Here is a 25,504-nt window from a genome sequence, read left to right as displayed (position 1 = left end):
CATTTCCGAATGCGGGAATGCTTTATGAATCGAGGCCTTTGAGTCTGCCAGGAGAAAAGAGCGGTATAAATATTCTGTGTTTGTTTGTATATACCTTCGCTAAAATGCTTCTCCTTCGCAATTTGAAGCACAAAACCAATTGTGTCGCCAGTCATAAATAATCTCGGCCAACAACTATCCTCAGACAACTGTTCCGCCGACTGAGTATATATAAACAAGTGGGACAAGCTCAACCTTCAACTAACCTACCCAGCACCAATGCCTTCTTAACCCCTAACCTTCTGGGAACACGGACTACAATAACAAAACCACAGCTTATGTAGGAAGGAATGGAATTTAGTAATCAAAACAGCTAGTACGCTGTGGTATGCCCAGGACCAGGCAGCGAAATGACTGAGCACTTTTTGTCTCGGAACACTCTCCGTCATACACCGTGCAGTAGTGAGCGCGTCCCCCCTCCCTTCTCGCCTCTCTCTCTCTGTGGGCTGCACTATGCCCCGCCCCTGTGATCAGCTGACCTCATGCAGGCTGTCAGTGCGGATGGTGGCTGCTGGGAGAAGTGTTGCTCAGAGTCCCTTTAGGTAACGCGGACCCCCGACACAAGACAAACATCAGCTGATTACCGAGATGTCCCGTGGTTGGCCGTGCTGGGTGAGGTGCGAGACAACTGTCTATCTACTTCTCACATGTTTCCCCCCATGTCTAGCCTTCTGCACGTACCTAAATGAGATGTAACCAGTAGCTTCTATAGAAGACTGGGGGGAGCCTAGACAGGTGATCCCAGTCATCAGAGGGGCTCAGTGAACAGCAGGCCTAATAGGTGGGAGATACATACATTGCTTTCTCTGTTATCAAGAGTGCACTGCCACTGTCTGAGGCTTATTCATGTTTTAGTTTCTTGTTCGCAGCATACCATGTAATGAAAGGAATTCCATAACCATTTTCCAGCTGTGTTATCATATGTCCATTCTGTAAAGAGGTGATCAGCGACTGTTTATTATTATTTTTTTTGGCAATTGTATACCTTGTGCATAGAAAACTTTATTTCTTCCTAATGTAAGACATTGTATCATTTGATGAATGGATAGCTACTACAATGTCAGTGGTGATGAACAGAGCATGAATCTGTCCCTCCGTAGAAATGGATCATGTTGTTTTCACTGCAGCACTGTTGTTTAAAGTAATTGCTTACACTGTGACAGTAAAAGGAAGAAGGGGCAAATGTTGAAGCTAGTAATAGTTAAAGTAACCCACCGGGAAACCTCCTAGGGAACAGTTCTCCAATCTCAGCATTCTCTACAGCTTGAAGCATTGTAATCGGGGCCAGTTTTACCATAAGGCACTGTAGGCACGTGCCTACAGGCACCTGATGATGAGAAAGGGTGCTCACTCCTCTCCACTTCACTAGTGCCTCCCTCCCTCCTTCCCTGTGTAGAGTTCCGTGCTGAGTGTAAATGAGATGCTACTCATTCTTCTCTCGGCCACTGACAAGATCTCCCTTCAGTCAGGGGAACCTCTAGCTATTTAAAGAAACTTTGTAACAAAAAAAGTTCCCCTGGGGGGGTACTCTCCTCGGGTGGGGGAAGCCCCCGGATCCTATAAAGGCTTCCCCGTCCTGTGTCCCACGGCGGTCTCGCTGTGCCCCTCCGAACAGCGGGGATGTAATTATTTACCTTCCCGGCTTCAGCGCAGTATCGGCTCGGAGATAGGCGGATATAGCCGATCGTTGTCGGCCTGCTCTACTGTGCATGCGTAATTCTCCTGTGCCTGCGTAGTATAGTGGACCCGACAGAGATCTGCTATTTACGCCTATTTCCGAGCAGAGAGCCATAACAGCGCCCCCGCTGGAGCCTGAAAAGGTAAATATTGCACAGCCTGACAAATTGTCGGCTGTGCGTTCCGTGGGCTGCAGCGAGACTGCAGTGGGACACAGGAGGATGGGGGAAGCCTCAATAGCTTCCAGAGGCTTCCCCCCAGGGGAACTTTTTTTTGTTACAGAGTCTCTTTAATATTGAGATAAAAACAAGGAACACCAAGAGCCACAATAGTGTAATATGTACTGGTAAATGGTTACTAGATAGAGTAAATATTACTACTCAGAAACCAGGGTTACCATTGGGCAACCACTGTAAAGGCAGGTGGGGAGATTTTCCTGACCCCACTCAGGAATAAGAAGTCACAGAGGTGCCTGGCTCTTCTACTGACCACATATGCTATTGCTCCGTTGTTATTGCCTGCTGAAGCGGGATCAAACCTGTGAAACGCGTTGCATATTTGGAGTTCATAAATAAAATATATTGACTGTGTTTACTACAGTTGTTGTGTGTCTACTTGGAGGAGGTAAGTCCACCACTACCTACTCTATTTACCAAGAATTTGGTTTTTAAGCTCATTTAGCTTCCTTTTATCCTTTTGGCGCCTCTGTTCTCCTGCATAATCTTTAATATTGAGGTTCTTCTATCGCTACCTAATACTTGGCGGCACCACTAGCTACTTAAGGGACACCTGTAGCTGCCTATGACAGGCAAAGGAAGTAAGGAGAAGTGACAACTGAGTCAGTCAGCACACTTGAGGTTCATTTTGGGAAGGGGGGGGGGGGGTGTAGGTGCATGGAGTGCAAAGTCTAAGGTGCCAGGACATCTGTACCTATATGCTTCAGTGATGTAAATCTGGGCCTTGTTGTAATGCTACAACCTATCTGAAACTCAACATTTCTAAAGTGATGAGACAGCTACCAATCACCCTATGGGTTACCAAAGCCATACTAGTGCCCCAAATTCTTCCACAGTGACTGATACAGGTGTATAGAAAATTACTTTGGCTGCTAGTCTATTTTAGGGGACCCAGCAGGAAACCTCATAGGGAAATTCCACTAATAGGATTGGGTTACCAGCACCCTCTCGAACTGGTAAGTTTCCAATAGGTTTTAGTAAACTGCACCCACGCTATTTGGCCAATCACAATGCTTTGGGCTATAAGAGAGTGTTGTGACTGGAGGACTGTTCCCTGTGAAGTTTCTGGCTGAGTCCCCTAAATTCTGGCTAACTTTCTTATTATTGATAAAGTTGCTTCTACAAGCCATTGAAACATGGGATGTGTTTAGTTTTTCACATATGGTTTTCCCATTTTGGATTAATTTTTGTTAAAGGACCACATTTTGACAACCAAATGATAGCTGTCTAGCTACACATCTGGCTCTTTGAGGAGCCAGCTTCCTCCTTCAACTGGTGTGGCATCCCCTGTGGCTGAGCTGACTTCCATGTAGACGCGCACACGCAGCCACGCGCATGCCTGTGAACTTTTCATCTTCTGCATATGGCCCTGTTTTATTTTTATTTTTTTCTTGGACTGTTTGATACCTTGCTATTGCCTAAAATTACCTTTCTTGACTACTCTACTGCCCATGCCCTGCATTGCAGGGTTCGGGTGGTATTTCTGCCTTCTCGGCCTCAGTCTCAGTATTTTGCACATTTTAAGGCTTTGATGTAACCAAGCGCTGGGACGATGCATTATCACATCGATCAGGTCACCTTGGCACTTGATCTGCACCGCGCTGTGCATGACTTGGGCTTTGTCAAGGGTAAAGTCTTTGGAGAAGATTTTAACATTGGGAGTGAAGGTAGACAGGAGTGAACACATAGATTAGAGCGCAGAAGATTTGGGCGCAGCTGGTGCCACCAAAGACTGTAATAGGAATTACTGCTATAGCAGCGCACAGAGAGTAAGAAGTTACTTTTTAAAGCACTGTAATTCGGCCACCAGCAATAGCCGGAAGCCGAATTACAGAGAGGGAATAGTAATTATCGTCACCGGGACTTGTGCAGGAGCAGAGTAAGCCATATATCGGCTGTATCCTGCGTCCAAGTCTCCCAGCGGCAATTTCACTCGTACGCAGCAGGAGAACCACTAGGCCTAGCAGAGTATGGTTGGTTAGACATAATGGCCCATATGCAATTAATTTTTGCTCCTGAGTTGTCTCCTAAGTGATTTTGTCAAACTTGTCAAAATTCATTTGAAATGACCAGAAACCAAGAAAATACTTAAAATAGTTTTCATAGTAATTTTCTACTTACATTTTCAATTGAAAGTTGCTGAAAAGTAATTCTAAATAGAAAATGAAAAATGATCTCCTAGTAGAAATCTTAGGAGGGAAAAAGTTAATTGCACATGGGCCACTGAGATCACAGGATCTCAATATGCTGCTTTCTGCTGCTCAAAGCCAGCATTTAACAAGCTCTCTAAAGCTAGCTACACACAATACAATTTTCTGGCAGATTTACCTGCCAGATCAATTTTGTTGCCAACATGTCCGATCTGAATTACAATTGATTTTCTGATTGATTTCCGTTCACTTCTATGAAAATCGATTGGAAAATTGATCGAAATTCAGATCGGACATGTTGGAAAAAATCAATCTGGCAGGTAAATCTTCCAGAAAATTGTGTCGTGTACCTAGCATTAAAGGACAACTGAAGAGAGAGGTATATGGAGGCTGCCATGTTTATTTCCTTTTAAGCAATACCAGTTGCCTGGCAGCCCTGCTGATCCTCTGCCTCTTATACTATTAGCCATAGCCCCTGAACAAGCATGCAGCAGATCGGGTGTTTCAGACTTCAAAGTCAGATCTGACAATACTAGCTGCATGCTTGTTTCTGGTGTTCTTCAGATACTACTGCAGAGAAATAGACCAGCAGGGCTGCCAGGCAACTGGTTTTGATTAAAAGGAAATAAATATGGCAACCTCTTACTTCAGTTCCCCTTTAAACTTAGCACAATTTTGGGTAACTGAGACGGAGAGCGTTCTAACCTTTCTCCAGTCCTCCATGACTGTGTACAAAGCACAATTCACAGTTTCACTATACTGATGATTTATCAGACACAGGGGATAAGGAACAAAATGAATTGTTTAGATAAGTAGTAATATTCAAAGGTGTTAGGTGTATGTAAATCTTTCAGTGATTTGATTTAAAAGGACTACAGAAACGAGAATTAAAGTGACACTGAAGCAAAATAAAAAAACAAAAACACTTATGATATAATGAATTCTATGTGTAGTATGGATAGCAAACAAAATGGTCTTATTTTTATTCTCAGTTATATAGCTTTTTTTTTTATTTTTTATATAACATTGCATCATTGTTTAATATTTGCCCTGTACAAACTACACTCTGAAACAAAGCAGAGCTAATGACTCTTTGAACTTCCCTGCAGTACAACCTTAAACAAACCAGAAACCTTGAGAGATAAGTTGAGATAAGTGGTTCAGAAAACAACTCTTTTTATTTCTCTGAGCTCTCTGACTAAAGGTGGCCATACATCAGATGACTTGGCAGCCGATCGACCTTTTATTATAATATAATCAAATTGGATAAAATTGCTTCCGCCATGTGCATGCCTGACCAAGAATGCGGCCAATTTCGGCATGAAAATTGGCTGCATTCTCGATCGCGCATGCTGCAAGATGTGGGCCGACTTGCTCGATCGGGTGCATGGCGGGAACGGCATGCAATTTCAAGAGGATTGATGAACGTGGCGAAACCCCCGGCGCTTTCCCCCCTAATGTAAATGTCCCCACCGGTGCCCCTGGTAAAGTATACATTACTTGTCTGTGGCCTGCGCTTGTACTCCTCTCAGTTCAGGTTCCCTTTAAATGCTTGGTAGTTGTGTAGGTAGAGACGGGTGGCTAAAGTGAGTTACCTCAGGCTCAAGAGATTTGGCCCTCCAGGCCAAGTTCCTGGTGGGGAAAAAAGACACTGTACTTCAAACAGTTTAGAGAGTCATAATATATTACAGTTACACCTTCCCCTGAATAAACAAGGAAAGGGGGTGGGGGGATGGCAGCTCCTACAGCTATTTGAAACCAGGACCAATTTCTGAAAATAAAGCTGCTTGAATAAATCTGTAATAAACTGATGAACAGGTATGTGAAATACAGTGGCTTGCAAAAGTATTCGGCCCCCTTGAAGCTTTCCACATTTTGTCATATTACTGCCACAAACATGAATCCATTTTATTGGAATTCCACGTGAAAGACCAATACAAAGTGGTGTACACGTGAGAAGTGGAACAAAAATCATACATGAATCCAAACATTTTTTACAAATCAATAACTGCAAAGTGGGGTGTGCGTAATTATTCAGCCCCCTGAGTCAATACTTTGTAGAACCACCTTTTGCTGCAATTACAGCTGCCAGTTTTTTAGGGTATGTCTCTACCAGCTTTGCACATCTAGAGACTGAAATCCTTGCCCAGTCTTCTTTGCAAAACCGCTCCAGCTCAGTCAGATTAGATGGACAGCATTTGTGAACAGCAGTTTTCAGATCTTGCCACAGATTTTCGATTGGATTTAGATCTGGACTTTGACTGGGCCATTCTTACACATGGATATGTTTTGTTTTAAACTATTCCATTGTTGCCCTGGCTTTATGTTTAGGGGCGTTGTTCTGCTGGAAGGTGAACCTTCGCCCCAGTTTCAAGTCTTTTGCAGACTCCAAGAGGTTTTCTTCCAAGATTGCCCTGTATTTGGCTTCATCCATCTTCCCATCAACTCTGACCAGCTTCCCTGTCCCTGCTGAAGAGAAGCACCCCCAGAACATGATATTGCCACCACCATATTTTACAGTGGGGATGGTGCGTTCAGAGTGATGTGCAGTGTTAGTTTTCCGCCACACATAGCGTTTTGGCCAAAAAGTTCAGTTTTGGTCTCATCTGACCAGAGCACCTTCTTCCACATGTTTGCTGTGTCCACCACATGGCTTGTGGCAAACTGCAACCTGGACTTCTTATGCATCTCTGTTAACAATGGCTTTCTTCTTGCCGCTCTTCCATAAAGGCCAATTTTGTGCAGTGCCTGACTAATAGTTGTCCTATGGACAAAGTCTCCCACTTGAGCTGTAGATCTCTGCAGTTCGTCCAGAGTCACCGTGGGCCTCTTGACTGCATTTATGATCAGCGCTCTCCTTGTTCGGCCTGTGAGTTTAGGTGGACGGCCTTGTCTTGGTAGGTTTACAGTTGTGCCATACCCCTTCCATTTCTGAATGATCGTTTGAACAGTGCTTCGTGGGATGTTCAAGGCTTTGGAAATCTTTTTGTAGCCTAAGCCTGCTTTAAATTTCTCAATAACTTTACCCCTGACATCTCTGGTGTGTTCTTTGGACTTCATGGTGTTGTTGCTCCCAATATTCTCTTAGACAACCTCTGAGGCCGTCACAGAGCAGCTGTATTTGTACTGACATTAGATTACACACTCTATTTAGCCATAGCACTCATCAGGCAATGTCTATGGGCAACTGACTGCACTTAGACCAACGGGGGCTGAATAATTACGCACACACCACTTTGCAGTAATTGATTTGTAAAAAATGTTTGGAATCATGTATGATTTTTGTTCCACTTCTCACGTGTACACCACTTTGTATTGGTCTTTCACGTGGAATTCCAATAAAATTGATTCATGTTTGTGGCAGTAATGTGACAAAATGTGGAAAACTTCAAGGGGGCCGAATACTTTTGCAAGCCACTGTAAATAGCACTGCTCTCCATTGTAGCCTATGAATTTGGTACTGTGTTACAGTACAGTCCCTCGCTTATGGTGCTCATACACAGCACAATAAAAATGTTCAATTTTCCTGTTTATTCGACCAAAACAATCAAATAAAATGAAAAATCTTTTTTTTTTTTTTTTTTTTTTTTTTTTTGATCAAGAAAAACGAAAGATTATCCCGTTTTTTTTCAATAAAAATCCGATCGGACATGTTGGAAAAATAGTCAATCTAATGGAATAATTGAATGAAATTCTCTAGTCGGAAAAAAGAATTTTTTTTTACCATGTATGGGCACCACTAGTGTGGTTTGCCTTCTTAAAACAGAGAGGGTATTTGTGATAATTCTGATTTAAGTATGTGGTTACCGACCCACAATGCACCACTGTTGAATATGCAAATTATCTGTTTATGCCCGTATAAAGTATAGGGTAGGCCTGAACGATTTCAGGAAAAGATTGAATTGCACTATTTCAGTCAGAAATTGTGATTTTGATTCGACTCACGATTTTTTTTTTTTTTTTAATCAAGCTTTAGCACTGATGCTGGGTACACACGTTGCGATTTCCCGCTCAATCAGCAGGATCGATCCCGGTCGACCGATTATTTCCGACATGTTTGATCGGGTTTCAATGGATACAGCCGTCGATTTTCCATACTTTAACATGAGTAAATCGACGGCTGTATCAATCGAGACCCGATCGAGCATGTTGGAAATAATCGATCGACCGGGATCGAGCTTGCGATCGAGTGGGAAATCGCAATGTGTATACCCAGCATTAGGCTCCCTGCACACTGCAAATCCGTTTTGCGATTCCGATTCCAATTTTCAATTCCGATTTTCCCTGAATGCAGTCAACAGAAAAACAGAGGAAAAAACGCAGCATGCAGTAACGATTAAAAATCGGAATCTTATGTAAAAACCGATTAAAAATCGGAAACACATGCAGTGTGCAGGGAGCCTAAAGATGATCAGCGTTATATGTAATGTTTAATAAGGACACTGGGAAGGGTGTCTTTAGGGAGGAGGTGGGGTTAGGTAATGGCCTTGTGCTGGGAGACTTTATCGTGCTCACATCAACTCGTTCACAGTTACTGCACTTTGCAAGTTGGGGGTTATCATTTCCACAGTTTAACCCAGATAGTGCATTTTGGAAAGCTAGAATATCGATTCTATCTAATAGGAGGCATAGAGTGAGTGCCTGCGGGCGGAGTCTGACGCCCGCTCAGCTGATAGGCAGCCACTGCACACTAGGCAGACGTTAGGGGAGAGAGAGGAGTGAGCCCACCTCCTCTCGATTGATAGGCGTGCGGCCTGCCCAGTGCCCGCCCCCCGCTGATGACGCTAGGCGGAGTGAGCCGCCGCCAATGGTCTGTGGGGAGTCTGCCGCACACTCACCTGATAGGCTGCACACTAGACGTAAGTAAAGGGAGACAGCCGCTGCATGGTGCGGCAAGCTGTACATAGCAATACAAGGGATTGATGGATTAGCTGCAGAGAGCAAAGGGGGAGAGCTTGAAAATCAACGCTTTGGCGATCACAGAATCGACATTTCCGTGACCGCGATTTTGATCCCCAAACAATAAATCGTTCAGGCCTAGTATAGGGGACCAAAAGTGACCAAAAAGGCCTCCTACTAAAAAAGCAATGCTTAGTGTAGTTTGCCTTCTTAAAACAAAAAGTATTTGCGATAATTCAGATTCAATGCACCACTGCTAAATATGCAAATGATTCCTTTATGCCCCTGAAGCCAGGTTTACATCTAGAACCGCTGGTGTATAGCAAGCCTATAGCTTTAAATTTTACAGAGCCTTATCAACCCAACATGCGGACAGCCTGTTTCAGACTGTTGGCCCTCTTCAGTGCATGGCAGGGATCGATATGGCTCTATGGGATAGGGTTTGGACCAGAACAACCGAATACCCAAACAGCTCCAGGTGACCCATAACCACTAGGAAAGTATAGGGGACCAAAAGAGACCAAAAAGCAATGTTTAGTGTGGTTTGCCTTCTTAAAATTAGTAGGTATTTGCAATAATTCAGACTTAAGTGTGTAAGGTCTCAAATCCACAAGCAGCCTTTTCTAAGCGCTAGTGATTTGAAAAGCTCTTGCTTATGCAATGCCATGGGAGATTTTTATATTATCACATTGCTCAAGTTTGATTACACATAACATTACATTAGCAAGAGCTTTTTGAATCACAAGCGTTTAAAAATGGCTTAGTGTAGTACTGCTAGTGGGTTCCAGGCCTAACTGTGGTTACCCACAGTGCACCACTGCTGAATATGCAAATTACCTATTTATGCCCCTGAAGCCAGGCTTACATCCAGAACCGCTGGTGTATAGCAAGCCTATAGCTCGTTCTAGTAGTAAACTCTGATCTAGTAAACTCAGTCCCCAGGTCCCGATTATGAATCTGCGTGAATATATAATTTAGGACGAATCCGGATATAGTTAACGTCTCATAGTAATCTACTTGGCCAGCTCCCTTGGAGATAAAGGGATTCTGCTTTGTAGAGAATGGGATATGATGATTAGTTTGATCAGCTCTTCATAAATATGGTGTTTGTGGAAGCCGTAGAAGTTTTCCCATAAGTGCTGCTATTTCTGCGATGGAATTTTACTGATGATCAGACTGTTTGTCATTTTTTTTAAATAAGTAGGCCTTTGAGCTTTCCCCATGCAGTGTAGAACATCTTCTTGCTGCAAACCGATCCTTTTTTTTAACATGACATATTTCTTGCTGGGGTGAATCTTCTCTCCATCGCTAATGTTTCTCGCATGTAAAATAAAACAATTGGAGAATTCTATAAGGAAAAAAATGCAATATATATATATATATATATATATATATATATATATATATATATATATATATATATATATAACCTTTTATTTGTGTGTTTGCCATTTGTACATGAACAGAACATGAGATCTTTTTTTATATCCCGTCTTTGTGTAATCTTCAGTCAGGTTCTGGCAATTACAGTACAGATCTACAATGTCACATTTCAGCTCAGTAAAGCATGCTTGTGTACAGAACATCTTGGCAAAGTACAGTTATTTACCACATGCATCCTTGATTTAGCTTGTACTAAATGTCCTGATTTTCAGTTGGCTGTGGTAGTTTGTTAAACATGGTAAATATTTAATATATAGGGCAGCACAATGGCATAGTGGATAGAACTCGCCTTGCAACGCTGGGTCCCCGATTTGAATCCCAGCCAGGGAACTATCTGCACGGAGTTTGTATGTTTACCCCGTGTCTGTGTAGGTTTCCTCCAGGCACTCCGGTTTCCTCCCATATCCCAAAAATATACAGATAAGTTAATTGGCTTCCTCCTCAAAAATTGACCCTAGACTACAGTGAACATATGACTATGGTACGGCTTAGATTGTCAGCGCCTCTGAGGGACAGTTAGTGACAAGACTATATACTCTGTGCAGCGCTGCAGAAGATGTCAAAGCTATACACTCACCTAAAGGATTATTAGGAACACCATACTAATACGGTGTTTGACCCCCTTTCTCCTTTAGAACTGCCTTAATCCTACGTGACATTGATTCAACAAGGTGCTGAAAGCAAAATGTTGGCCCATATTGAGAGGATAGCATCTTGCAGTTGATGGAGATTTGTGGGATGCACATCCAGGGCACACGAAGTTCCTGTTCCATCACATCCCAAAGATGCTCTATTGGGTTGAGATCTGGTGCCTGTGGGGGCCATTTTAGTACAGTGAACTCATTGTCGTGTTCAAGAAACCAATTTGAAATAATTCAAGCTTTGTGACATGGTGCATTATCCTGCCGGAAGTAGCCATCAGAGGATGGGTACATGGAGGTCATGAAGGGATGGACATGGTCAGAAACAATGCTCAGGTAGCCCGTGGCATTTAAACAATGCCAAATTGGCACTAAGGGGCCTAAAGTGTGCCAAGAAAACATCCCTCACACCATTACACCACCACCACCAGCCTGCACAGTGGTAACAAGGCATGATGGATCTATGTTCTCATTCTGTTTACACCAAATACTGATTCTATCGAGACTCATCAGACCAGGCAACATTTTTCCAGTCTTAAACTTTCCAATTTTGGTGATCTCGTGCAAAATGTAGCCTCTTTTTAAAATTTGTAGTGGAGATGAGCGGTACCCGGTGGGGTCTTCTGCTGTTGTAGCCCATCCGTCTCAAGGTTGTGTGTGTTGTGGCTTCACAAATGCTTTGCTGCATACCTTGGTTGTAACGAGTGGTTATTTCAGTCAACGTTGCTCTTCTATCAGCTTGAATCAGTCGGCCCATTCTCCTCTGACCTCTAGCATCAACCAGGCATTTTCACCCACAGGACTGCCACATACTGGATGTTTTTCCCTTTTCAAACCATTCTTTGTAAACCCTTGAAATGGTTGTGCGTGAAAATCCCAGTAACTGAGCAGATTGTGAAATACTCAGACCGGCCCATCTGGCACAACCATGCCACACTCAAAATTAGTTAAATCACCTTTTTTTTACCATTCTGACATTCAGTTTGGAGTTCGGGAGATTGTCTTGACCAGGACCACACCCCTAAATGCATTGAAGCAACTGCCATGTGATTGGTTGATTAGATAATTGCATTAATGAGAAATTGATCAGGTGTTCCTAATAATCCTTTAGGTGACTGTATACTGTAAATAAATGCTAAATAATATAGCTTTTATTGAAAATATACTGTTAAGTTTTCAAGTGTATATGGCTCTCATCTAGACTGGTGCTGTAATCTGTATTTTTTTTTTTTTTACTTGCCACTGTCCGGCTGTAGCTAAAACTCATGGATTGGTCAGTACAGAGCTTACGCATAATGCCAAATCACATCAGAAGTCCAGTTATTTGATGATTTCTTATGTGTTCAAATTAATTGTATTTTTTTTTTTTAAGATTCTTTATTTTTGCAATATAGGATAACAAAGATTAGACACAGTGCAATAAAGTAAAACTACAATATGTCACATCTTTTCTCAAAGAGTACCTGAGATGGTGTAATAGAAAAAAAATTATACATACCTGGGGCTTTCCTCCAGCCCCCTCCAGGCTGATCTCTCCCTTGCCATCCTCCTCCGCCACCTCCAGTCAGCACAGGCGCAGACTGGCCATGCCCGCTCCCCCATAGTGCTCCCGGAGGACATTTCCTTATCCGGGGCTAATTGCGGAGGATCCGGGTGGCGCAGAAGGACAACAAAGGAGCAATCAGCCTGGTGGCGGCTGGAGGAAGCCCCAGATATGTATCATTTTTGTTTTCTTTTACACCATCTCAGGTTTACTTTAAGTTCTTTAAAATGGTGGTGGTGGGGGGAGGGGTTAGGTTTTTTTTGGTAGGGCTTGGTACGGATACAAGATCCGAGGCATGATGTTCATTTTATGGATACTAATTTGCCCAAACCAGGAAAAAATGAGTCTGGTTCCACTTCTGAAGGTCCTGCTTGAACTTGCGTAACATCAGAGGGAAATTCACTATTAGCAGGGATCTGTACACCCAAATAGATGATGGCATCAGTGACCCATTTAAATGAGATGTGTAGCTGACTGCGAGAGGTAGGGTATAGTAAAATGCCCATGACCTGACATTTGTCTGGGCTGATTTTGTACTTAGGTAGGGACCTTGTATACATCTTATTATTTCTGTAGATTGGAGAGAGATATGTGAAAATCTGTGAGATAAAATAAAAGGTCATCGGTGTAGGCTGCCACATTGTGCTCTGTGGAGGACATGCGTACTTCCTTAACATCTACATTTCTCTGGGCAGTGCGAAGGAAGGATAACGAGGGCAAAAAACAAAGGGGACAAGGGCAGCCCTGTCTCATTCCACTAGTGATTGAAAATGGGTCCGAAACAAGATCATTAGCTTTAATTTGTACAGTAGGTAGTAGAATAATAGACAAGACTACGATCTAGCATATGGATACCCAGTCCACCCTGTCAGATGCAGTTTTGGCATCCATTGACCTGAGAAGAGCTGGGATGCGCGTGGGATCAAGCCAGTCAGTCACATCTATGGTGCGTATGTTGTTGTCTCTGACCTCTCTTCTGGGGATGTGAACCACCGGATCTGGATGGATCAGGAAGTTCATGAGGGCTAAAAGGTTGGCTAACTTTTTTTTTTTTAATCAACATTAAAGAGGAACTCCAGTGAAAATGTTATAAAAAAAAAGTGCTTAAGTTTGTTTTCTTTAAATACATTTTTTGAGCTTTGTTAAAGGAAATAGTTGTTCAAACATATCATTCAATGAATAAGGTTTACATCGATGCGTTAATAAACAGGATTCACAAAAGGAACGCTTTTAGAAAAACGCCTATAGGAATCAAAGGAGAACCAAAATGTCAACATTACATTACAGTTCAACTGACAAATGGGATATAAAGGTGGTGCTATTTGTGGTAATTGCCTTCTCATGAGGAACAAATTCAATATAGGTGTGAGGCCTCTTGCACACTGCAAGCAAATCAGATTCAGATTCAGATTTTTAATCTGTTTTTACATCCGATTCCGATTCAGATTTTTAATCTTAACTGCATGCTGCGTTTTTTGATCCGTTTTTCTGTTGAATGTATTCAAGGAAAATCGGAAACGGAATCGGAAACGGAATCGGAATCGGAATCGGAAAACGGATTTGCAGTGTGCAAGGAGCCTCATAACCGGGAATAGTACCCGTTCACTAAGCCAATTTTGGCTGGGCAAGGGCATATTCCAAACAGTGGGATAACAGCACTAGTGAAGCCTGACTTCCAGTGAACTCAAGACGGAGCTCAAGATATCCATCTTGAGTTCCGTCTTGTGTACATTAAAGGATGGGGGTGTTTTTAATCTAAGGTTGATCCTGTCGCAAGAGCGACAAAGAAGTAGGAAAGAGGAAAATGAAGGAGTAAGGAAGAAAAAGAGTAAGGAAAGGAGAAAAAAAAAGACAAGAGTATGTGACGAGGAGTGTCTGCGGTTCCAGGACTAACTGAGAAAAGAAGCCCAAGGGCTTAGGGAAATTTCAAAGGTTTCTCATCTAAGCGTTATGCTCAGAGCACAGAAGGTATTTTACGAAAGGCGCCCAAACTTTATTAAACCCAGTGATGTTATCTTCTAACAAAGCCCTTATTTTTTCGAAGAAAAGAACACGACTCAATCTATTCCCGACTTAGTCAAAGGACAGAGATCTCGAGTTCCAAGCATGGTGAGCTTAGTAGCGGTAAATATGTGGTTAAAGGGAGGGTTCACAGAGAAATTAAAATACTAATCCACTTACCTGGGGTCTCCTCCAGCCCGTGGCAGGCAGGACATGCCCTCGACGCCGATCCGGAGGCTCCCGATCTTCTCCGGTGGCTCACCCGACCTGGCCAGGCCGGCTTCCAGGTCAGGCTCTTGTGCGCTCCAACGTGCGTCTCACGTGGTCGCGCTGACGTCCTCCAGGCTGTTCTGCGCAGGCGCAGTACAGTCGGTAGGACGTCCAATGATGTCAGCGCGACCGCGTGAGACGCACGTTGGAGCGCACAAGACCCTGACCTGGAAGCCAGCCTGGCCAGGTCGGGTGAGCCCCTGGAGAAGACCGGGCCTGCCACAGGCTGGAGGAAGCCCCAGGTAAGTGGATTAGTATTTTTATTTTTTTAAACAACTCCGTGGATCTTCCCTTTAATACGTTTATTCTGTGCTTTTGTTAAGTTGAGATAAGGGAGACCTAGTAGTGTATGAATTGGGTCTTTAGGAACTGGTTTATTGATTAGAGGAGCCCCAGGTACACACTCTTAGCCAAAGACGACGCTCCTTTGTGCATTTTCATCAGACATAATCATGGGTTCCTAAGGCGTTACATCCCCTAAACAATTTGGAGACGTATCTTTATTAAACTTGGCCAAGCGATAAGGGACCAAATACCATCGAAATAATCATTTATAGTTAACTTCAATAGAGTATGCATTAATGGATATTTTAGGAATATTTGTCCAAATATCAGAAAGGTCCTCCGGAACTAATGTGATTCCTAAGTCTTTTTCTCAGTCATGATTATATCTAGTTTTATGCTTAGAAAGCTCATGAGAAAGTGTTTTATATATTAATGAGATGATGCCAGAGGAAAGTGGATCCGAAGCATATACAGTATGTGTTCAAATGGGGTTCTAATTAAGGGGGATGCGGTATGAGTAAGATGCGCTTCCATAAAATGTGAGATTTGCATATGACGGAAGGTCTCGGACGCGGGATGTGCTCGTGAAGGGAAGTGAGGGATTTCATCCCAGAGTCAGTTAATAAGTCAAATACTTTAAGATTGGAGCGGGACCACCAACCAAAACTAGCAGGGCATTCCAGTGCTGCTGGGAAAGAGGGATTTCCCATAAAGGAAGTTAGTGGCCTGTGTGGGGAAATTAGGTTTCCAGAATACTTACAACTGTCCCATATTGTAAGGGAGTGTTTTATTATAGAGTTATTGATTTTGCTCCTGTCTGTTGGGGATATCCAGAGAAGATTGGAGGGATGGATTGGGCCTACAATGGATTATTCTATATCTACCCAGATGTGAAAGAGTCAGCGGGGCTATTTGTGCTGCTTTGAAGTAAAATTTTAAGTTGGGTACCCCATGACCGCTGTCTTGACATAAGCGATGTAAAAAGTGCTTGTTTACAATAAATATGTATAGATTATTTCATCAGTGTTTTCCCATTGTAAAATATCTCCTCTCCCTGATTTACATTCAGACATTTACCACATGGTGACAGTTTTACTGCTGGCATGTTATGTCACTGGAAGGAGATGCTGCTTGCTTTTTTAGCAGTTGGAAACAGCTGTTGTTTCCCACAATGCAACAAGGCCCCCACAGTGTGATGTCAGTACTTCAGTGCTGTAAGGTGCTGACATCACACTGTGGGAGGGGTTTCACCACAAAATCAGCCATACAGAGCCACCTGATGATCCGTTTGAGAAAAGGAATAGATTTCTCATGGTAAAGGGGGTATCAGCTACTGATTGGGATGAAGTTCAATTCTTGGTTACGGTTTCTCTTTAAGAGCAAGAAGTTTTTAAGTCAGGATGATACCATTTATTGGTAACACGGTACAATACCCTACGGTTTCTCTTTAAGGAGTGATTTGGGGCAATAGTTAGAGCACAAGATGGCATCCTTTCCCTTTTTTGGTGTAACAGTAATTTGTGCTGATAAAATATCTCTAGGAGGAGGATGAGGGGGCGCTTCACTAGAAGACAGGCTATTGAAATTCTTAGCAAGGTAGTATGTAGAAGCTTTCCAGAGGCGCCAATAGAATAAAAGTCACTTAAACGAGCTTAAAGAGAACCCGAGGTGGGTTTGAAGAATATTATCTGCATACAGAGGCTGGATCTGCCTATACAGCCCAGCCTCTGTTACTATCCCAAACCCCCCTAAGGTCCCCCTGCACTCTGCAATCCCTCATAAATCACAGCCACGCTGCTGACAAACAGCTTGTCAGAGCTGGCTGTGTTTATCTCTATAGTGTCAGTCTGCTGCTCTCCCCGCCTCCTGCAGAACTCCAGTCCCCAAAGGGAATCCCTTCCCTCCCTGCTGATTGGAGGGAAGGGACAGGGGCAGGGACTGGAGCTATGCAGGAGGCGGGGGAGCAGCTGAGACTGACACTACAGATGTAAACACAGCCTTACAGCACGGATGTGATTTATGAGGGACTGCAGAGTGCAGGGGGACCTTAGTGGGGTTTGGGATAGCAACAGAGGCTGGGCTGTATAGGCAGATCCAGCCTCTGTATGCAGATAACATTCTTTAAACACACCTCGGGTTCTCTTTAAAACCGATGGGGCAGTGGTGGGCCTATCCCATCCATGCAGACAAAGCAAACAAAGGAAGGACTGTGGCATCAACAGTCAAACAACAATTTATTTATACTCCACAGTAAAAATAGGCAACGCGTTTCACGGGCTCAATCCCGCTTCATCAGGCCAATCAAAAAGGAGCATACAGCTTAACAGCATCAAAACCACACTGAGCGCCTCTGAGGATCGCCGGGCAGATCAGTCATAAATCCCCGCCTTCAGCCAATCGGCGTGATCGGCTGTCATATGCTTTAGTCTGACAGCGGATCGCTTCCCTGCCTCCAAAGGGGATAGCTGTGTCACATGGCTGTTCCCAGTACAGCACTGCCATAAATTGCAGCGCAGCGCTGTCTAACAGTCCCTAGCGGTGATCGCCGCTGGGAGACTGATGGCGGGGCGGAGCTCCGTAATTCAAGGGGGGATGTGCGTGCATGAGCGTAAGTGGTCTCCAGCAAAACGAGCCCCCAGGACTGCACGCCGATTGGCGTTAGGCGGTCCTGGGGCTGCCGCCACGCTCACGCCATTTGGCGTGAGGTGGTCGTTAGTAGTTAAGGAATTTAGATTCTTGACCAATTAACTTTGCTAAAAGAATCATTTATGGCTAGAATAACCAGTGATAGATCACCATGATGAACAAAATTCTAAAAAATGGAAAGTGTGAACAAATTTGCCAAGGTGAGAGGAAAGGGACATTGGTTACAGCCAGAAAGGACAATGGGAAATACAATAGTGCCAGATGGGATATAATAAACCTCTGAATTCACCTTCTGCTCCTATTTTAAACGTTTTTAATGTTCACTGTTCTTGTTTAAGACTTGTTCTACAGCTATGAGAAACTGTACTGTGACATTAGAAGTACAGTGTTTATACAAGACACCAATTATCTGACGGTGAACGTTTCAGACTGTAAAACCGGTTATTTCTTGTGAGAGCTGTGTATATTCTGTTCAGTTGCAAGATGCTCTAATGTCTATATTTTACTTACTGTATATAAGTGGACTGATGATTTTTTGGGGAGCATCTGTCATTAATAAAAATTAAAAGAATTACTGTAACACAAAAAACAAAGCACATTGTTGCTGCTCCACATTTCTTCTAGTGAACTCGAGAAAGCCTGTTGTCCAGACCATGCTCTGTTTAACCCCTCCATTTATCCCAGTTCCTCCATTTATTCCAGTTGGGGAGGGATTGAGATACAGTCAGGCCCGGATTTCTGCAAAGGCCACAAAGGCCATGGCATAGGGCGATAAAATCAGATAAGATCAGAAGGGCGGCATGATTTGGAGAGAGAAGAGGTCATATGTCAAAGTAAATCTTCTCCTCTGTTCCCGCAGCGCAGCCATCCAGCGCCCTGCTCTGCACTAATAGAGGAATTCCAGAGTTCCCCAATCCCTGCACCTCTCACTTCCTGATGTGTTATAACAATCAGGATCAATCATAACTGTCACCTGATGATCCAATTATGATCGACATACAGTACAAGTGGATGTGAGAAATACCAGGGATTTACATTACAAAGCAGATAAAACTAAGTTCCGCTGAGTTCTAATGCAGGCATTCACAAACATTTCTGCTAGTTTCTTTGCCTTCTTTTTTACAGCTGTGACACTGACCCCAGCAGTTGTAAATTACACTTTCTTATCTAGCCGTAATTTATTGCTTTTTTTCCTTCCTAGCCAGTGATCTCATCTCTGCTTAAGTTAACTCTTTCCTGACTCATTTTCTGTCCGTCAGCTCTGACCATCTATAAGAACTGCTGCAGCCTGGAATAAAAATGCTGTATGCTTCCCTTTCATTGCTAAACTGTCACTGTCACCTGAGCTGTTACTACCTCTATGCTAGTGTGTATGGTTTGGCATCCTTCTGCTTTCCTGTAGCATTAGAGCATTCTACCATCTTAGCCACCAGCAAAAGCAGAGAGTTTTGAATCAGGATGATACCATTTATTGGCTTAAAAGAAAAAGAGTAATCTTTCTGCTAATACGCCTTCTTCAGACTTTGTTCCTGTATACTGTCTATATGTTAAAGCACACCACCATATGTACATTCAGCATTCAAAAGAGATACGTAGATTTTTTCAGCAAATATAAATAAATGTCATTCAGAGGCTTTAAAGTGGAGCTGAACTCTTGCACAGGACAGAAGGAAAACAGAGAAATGCACACTGTATGTATTTAGAGAGCCTTTCGAACATATGTGTCTAATCACAAATTTGATATCTTCCCAGTGTCACCTGACTGCCACAGCATATAAGCTTATTTTAAAGCACAAGATGTTAATATATTTGCTTCCATGAAAGTAGGAATTAGACACACTGTCTATTTATTGCAGGATTTGTATCAGCTGTAACAAAAATGTTTTATAAAGGTTATGTTGTTGCATATCTTTTAGAGCAGAGAGGAAGTTCTGAGTTCAGGTCCACTGTAATTACAACAGAACATCCAAAGTGGGTCCTAACAGGATGTTTGCTGCTTACCTGTTCTCTGTTTTGGATGGGCTTCTCTCCATTGCACTGCCCTGCCACCTGTTTGTGGCTCCGACTGCAGCCAGTCGCACAGAGGATAAAGAAGCAGCTCTGGCCACTTGCGCTCCCTGTAATTTCTCGCTCCTGCCCAGATGTGCACAGCAACCGAGGCCAGTATAGTGTTATGCATTCTTGACAAGTACCGATCATACATCAGCGTCATTTCTCAAGTATGCATGGCCAGAACACTATCGGCTGCTGTGCACATTCGGGCAGGAGCGCAAATTTCCATTGTGAGAGGACAGAGCATCCACTGATTCTTTGTTCAATGAGGGGCACAGCAGCACAACTGAAATGAGCCCATTCAAACCAGTGATTGATCGCTAGTCAGATAGTTGGCCAGAATGTTTTTTGGTGGTGGTGGTGGTGGTGGCGGGGGGGGGGGGGGGGGGGAGCGCTTGGTGACAGCAGGCCTAGGGCACTGGTAAGTACAAATCCGGCCCTGGATACAGTCTGGCCATGCCCTCCTTACGTAGGCCTGGTAAACACCTTTAGTTATGATTGGCCAATTACCACATCCATGTAGTATGAGGGTCACCGGATTTTTGAATACTATGGGCAGACTGTGTAGATAAAGAAGTGGTAAAATAGGTCAGTGATTGGCAAATAAAAATTGGATGTGTGTACCAGGCTTTACACTGATTTGGAGGGGTGGTGAGTGGCAGCATGTTCACAGCTCTTGTTCCAAACATAACTAGAGCCAGGAGAGGGACAGTAAGGAGAGCACTGGTGGACACATTTCCATTTTGGACCTTTTTAAAAGTTTATTTTTTATTATTTTTTTTGGTATCACTGTCAGTCACTACAGAAAGAAATGAAAGGCATGGGGATGAAAAGAATTTCTAGACAGGGGCTTTAAGTGACTGCTGTAATGAAAAAAAAAAAAATCCATTCTAATGAATGCACTGGGAATGGACTTATATTAACAACTTTCTCTGATTTAATTTCTGTCAGGTACAGTTGGCACTCTCGGGCTAAAAGTAAGAAGCACACTGCTGTTATTACACCTTATCACATACAGCTGACTTGTAATTATCCTCAGTCTGCATTATATAAGAGAGTGCTGAGAAGCCACTCAACTACTCAGTAATCTAGCCAGTCTTGTAGCTACAGAGCAACAAGCTAGGAGTGCCCTGTGTTTATTCCTTATTGCATAGATTCCACTGCTTATATAATTTGCATAGTTACTAAGATGCTGGTCATGAATCAGCCAGGGCACACTCGGGGCCATTTTGAGCACAGTCATTGTAGGCCTTTACCTGGAGTGCATTTGCTCTGAAGAGCATTGTTACAGTGCCAATTGATGAGAGCCGCAGAAACAACTCCTTTTGTCCTCCTGCTCACGGCACCCCTCCCTCTCATCTTTCAGATCAGGTGGTACTGATAGAAATTGCATTCAGGTTGTTTAAGCACTTCACCACTGAGGGGTTTTACCCCTTGAGCACCAGAGCAATTTTCACCTTTCAGCGCTCCTTCCATTCATTCGTCTATAACTTTATCATTACTTATCATAATGAAATGAACTATATCTTGTTTTTTCTGCCACCAATTAGGCTTTCTTTAGGTGGGACATTATGCCAAGAATTATTTTATTCTAAATATGTTTTAATGGGAAAATAGGAAAATGTGGGAAAAAATTCATTATTTTTCAGTTTTCGGCGATTATAGTTTTTAAATAATGCATGCTACTGTAATTAAAACCCATGAAATGTATTTGCCCATTTGTCCCAGTTATAAAACAGTTTAAATTATGTCCCTATCACAATGTTTGGCACCAATATTTTATTTGGAAATAAAGGTGCATTTTTTTCAGTTTTGCGTCCATCCCTAATTACAAGCCCATAGTTTATAAAGTAACAGTGTTGTACCCTCCTGACATAAATATTTAAAAAGTTCAGTCCCTAAGGTAACTATTTATGTATTTTTTTTTTTATTGTAATTTTTTTTTTAATTTTTTTTTTTTTTTAATTACAAAAAAAAATTGGGGAGTGTGGGAGGTAATGAGTTAATTTTTTGTGTAAAACTAATGTATTTGTATGTGAAAAATGCTTTAGGGTGTAGTTTTACTATTGGGCCACAAGATGGCCACAGTAACATTTTGTTTATGCGACCTGCAAGCGTCCGGAAGGACGCTTGCAGGAAGTGCTGTGGAGCTGGGAAAGCTTTTTTTTTTTTTTTTTTCCACAATGATCGCGCTGCTTCTCATAGAAGCAGCGGATCATTGCGGGGCTTAGATCAACGAACGGGAATGGTTTTTCCCGTTCATTGATCTCCGAGCGGGCAGCGGCATGCATGCGAGCGGGAGTGCGGGAAGTACGGATTTCTCCGTCCCTGGTGGTAAAAGGATGAAAAAAGGGACGGAGAAATCCGTACGGCTGGGGGTAAAGTGGTTAAAACCTGGCCCTACCCAAACTCTGCCCACATATCTGCATTTCAAATTGAAAATGTGCTCAGGCTGCTATGCCTTATCCCCTCCCTAACTGGCTTTGCAAATTTGTGAAACAAAGAGTTGAGAACAAAGGTGGCTGTAGAAAAGAGTGCCTTTGGGGAGCACTAGCTGGCAGCATTGAAACTAGCATGGAGTAGAGGACCAGTGCGCAAAGAGTGAAGACTGAGTACAGTGCAGCAACTGCAATAGCCTGGGTCTATTAGTAAGTGCACAGTCTGTGGGTCAGAGATATCACAGTGTTGCAGACATTTTTTTCTTCTTAAACAGTTCTAACCAGCAGGGGGAACTGTTCTGCATGATAAGAAAATTCTTAAATCCTCCTCAAAGTGGATCCGAGATAAACTTTTACTCATTGCGTAATTGTGTTGCTTTCATATAGTTTATAGGGCATTCCTCAAGCCAAATACTTTTTTGTTTTGTTTTAATGCTCTAATTCCATATAAACTAAACAAACCTCACCCACAGCTTTATAGAGTGCCTTGACACTGTAGCAAGGGCTTATGGGAGCTCAGTCTGGGCAGTAGGAGGAGGTTACTAGCCAGAGATTTCAGAGGCAGAGGGGAGGAGGAGAGGGGACTGAATTTGTCACATTACACACAGGCACACTGATAGCATCTCCAGCCCTCAGCCTGTGACAAACAGAACATGGCTGCTTTCATTGTATCACAGGAATAAATAATCATAAACTATTGAAGCTGTTTGCTGCTAGATTTGCTGTGTAAACTATCTAAACTTTAGATAAGATATATAGACAAGTTACTTGTTATAGTTAGTTTTTCATCTCGGATCCACTTTACTAGCAGCAGTTTAGCGTGAATTTGTAGAACTGAACTACAGTTGAAGCGGACCCAAGCCAAACCTTTTTTTTTAATTCAAAATATTTAGTTGCATCACTCTGACACATACAAAGATAAATAAACACTCCTTCAAGCCTATGAGCATTTCCAGGGCCGGCCCGCCCATGAGGCGGGGTGAAACTTTTGCCTCAGGCAGCACTTCTGGGGGGGCGGCACCCGTCCGTGGGTGTGGGGGGCCGCCCGAGCTGGAGGGGATAGCGGGCAGGAAGGGGGTATTGGGCCTAGCGGCGGGGAGGGGGGTCGGACCCCCCCTCCCTCGCCTGGGTCCCCCGTCCTCCGCTCCCCTCCAGCTTTAAAAAGTTACGTTGCTGCAGCTATTGTAAGAGGCACGGGCGGGGATCACTCACCTCTTCCTCGTTCCAGCGTGCGCTCCACTGACGTCACTTCCTGCTACGCCGCCCACTGTATTGTGATCCCCGCCCGTGCCTCTTACAATAGCTGCAGCAACGTAACTTTTTAAAGCTGGAGGGGAGTGGAGGACGGGGGACCCAGGCGAGGGAGGGGGGGTCCGACCCCCCTCCCCGCCGCTAGGCCCAAAACCCCCTTCTTGCCCGCTATCCCCTCCAGCTTGGCGGCCCCTACACCCAATGGGGGGGGCGATTTCTTTAAAGATTGCCTCAGGCGGCAAAAAGTCTAGGGCCGGGCCTGAGCATTTCAGTGCACACTTTTCACCTTTTCTCTTTGCATAACTAGGGTTATACAGGTGGCAGCCATTAGCAATTCCTTCTTTGCCGGACACCACCTACTCCACCAGTTTGCCGGATTCTGTCCCGGCAATAAGAAAGGAAGGGAGGGGTTCCTCCAATAAATGTAAACTATTTTATATTTGTCATCATGCAGCTAAAAAAGGCTGCTATTTGTTATTATAATTTAGAAAATAGATTTTATTTCTGAAATCTTGTATTTTTTATTTGGGTCCACTTTAAGAAAAGTGCAAATCCATCCCTAAACTGCTGCAGATTAGGAAGTGCTTGATAGCACTACTACAGATTGTGCAGTGTAGACTAGACATGATTTGTGAAGTGCTCCTTTTCCCTGCTGAATCCTATAAAGCTGTTCTGTGCTTAACCATTCCAGTGCTGGGCATTAATTCCTAAGATTGATTTTTTTTTTTTTTCAGCTCGAATACATTTATTTTTATTACATCTTGCCAGTCATCCTAAAATAATCTACTGTAAATAATATATTTATGTTATTATAATGTCTCTTTTCTGTATCAATACAGCAGATGTATTGGTTACCTCAGCAACAGCAATTTCCCTCACACACTGCACTGTCTGAGAAACCTTCCTAACACCTCCTATTTAAGAACAGAACACTAGTGATTTCTTAAAGGATACCAGAGCTGAAATAACCTAGAGAAACGGGGAGGAGCAGGCATATACTGTGATCTGACCTGATGCCCGTTCCCCTGGTCTCCTTTCTTCTCCCACAGCCTACCTAAATGCCTCTTCCGGTTTGCTGGAGTCGGGTACTACTGCGCAAGCACTGGCTGGGCTGTGCTTCCTACAGTGTGCGCCCGTGGCTGGGAGCGCTCTGCGCATGTGTATGACGTCGTACGCATGATGTAGTGACGACATACGCATGCGCAGAGTGTGCCGCCCTGCCAGCGCTTGCGCAGTAGTGTTCAACTCAGGCGACCCGAAGGAGGCTGCTGGAGGGGCATTTAGGTATGATGCGGGGGAAGAAAGGAGAATAACCCATTTGTCTAGGTTATGTTGGCTCTGGTATCCTTTAAAGTGTACCTGAGACGAGAGGCGTCTCGGGTACCATACTTACCTGAGGCTTCTTTAAAGCGGATCAGAGATGAAAAACTAACTATGACAAGTAATTTGTCTATATATCTTATGTAAAGTTTAGATAGTTTACACAGCATATCTAGCTGCAAACCGCTTCAACAGTTTGATTATTAATTCCTGTGATACAATGAGGGCAGCCATGTTCTGTTTGTCACATTGTCCCAGGCTGAGGGCTGGAGATGCTATCGGCTTGCCTGTGTGTAAATTCAGTTCCCTATCCCCCTCCCCCCTTCCTCCTCCCCTCTGCCTCTGAAATCAATGGCTAGAAACCTCCTCCTCCTGCCGAGACTGAGCTCCCATAAGCCCTTGCTATAATGCCAAGGCACAAAAGGAGCTGTGGGTGAGGCTTGTTTAGTTTATAGGGAATTAGAGTATTACAACAAAACAAAAAAAGTATTTGGCTTGAGGAATGCCCTATAAACTATATGAAAAGAACACAATTGTGCAATAAGGAAAAGTTTATCTTGGATCCACTTTAAGACCGCTCATCCCTGGTTGTCTCCCCGGGTGATTCCTGTCT

The 25,504-nt window shown here is 43.4% G+C and overlaps 1 protein-coding gene across 1 annotated transcript in view; it reads left to right on the top strand.

Annotated features, from left to right (window-relative positions):
• The first annotated feature begins 524 nt into the window (after positions 1-524).
• The window catches only part of ALS2 (alsin Rho guanine nucleotide exchange factor ALS2), a 141,168-nt gene continuing 116,188 nt past the window's right edge, over positions 525-25,504 (top strand). Inside the window, exon 1 of the mRNA XM_068245100.1 lies at positions 525-656. The gene's annotated coding sequence lies outside the window, so the exon portion shown is untranslated. The remainder of the gene's footprint in view (positions 657-25,504) is intronic.

The sequence above is a fragment of the Hyperolius riggenbachi genome, chromosome 7 (genome assembly GCF_040937935.1).
Source record: "Hyperolius riggenbachi isolate aHypRig1 chromosome 7, aHypRig1.pri, whole genome shotgun sequence".
Lineage (NCBI taxonomy): Eukaryota > Metazoa > Chordata > Amphibia > Anura > Hyperoliidae > Hyperolius > Hyperolius riggenbachi.
Note: the sequence above shows the minus strand (reverse complement) of the source record. Positions and strands in the feature narration are given on the sequence as shown.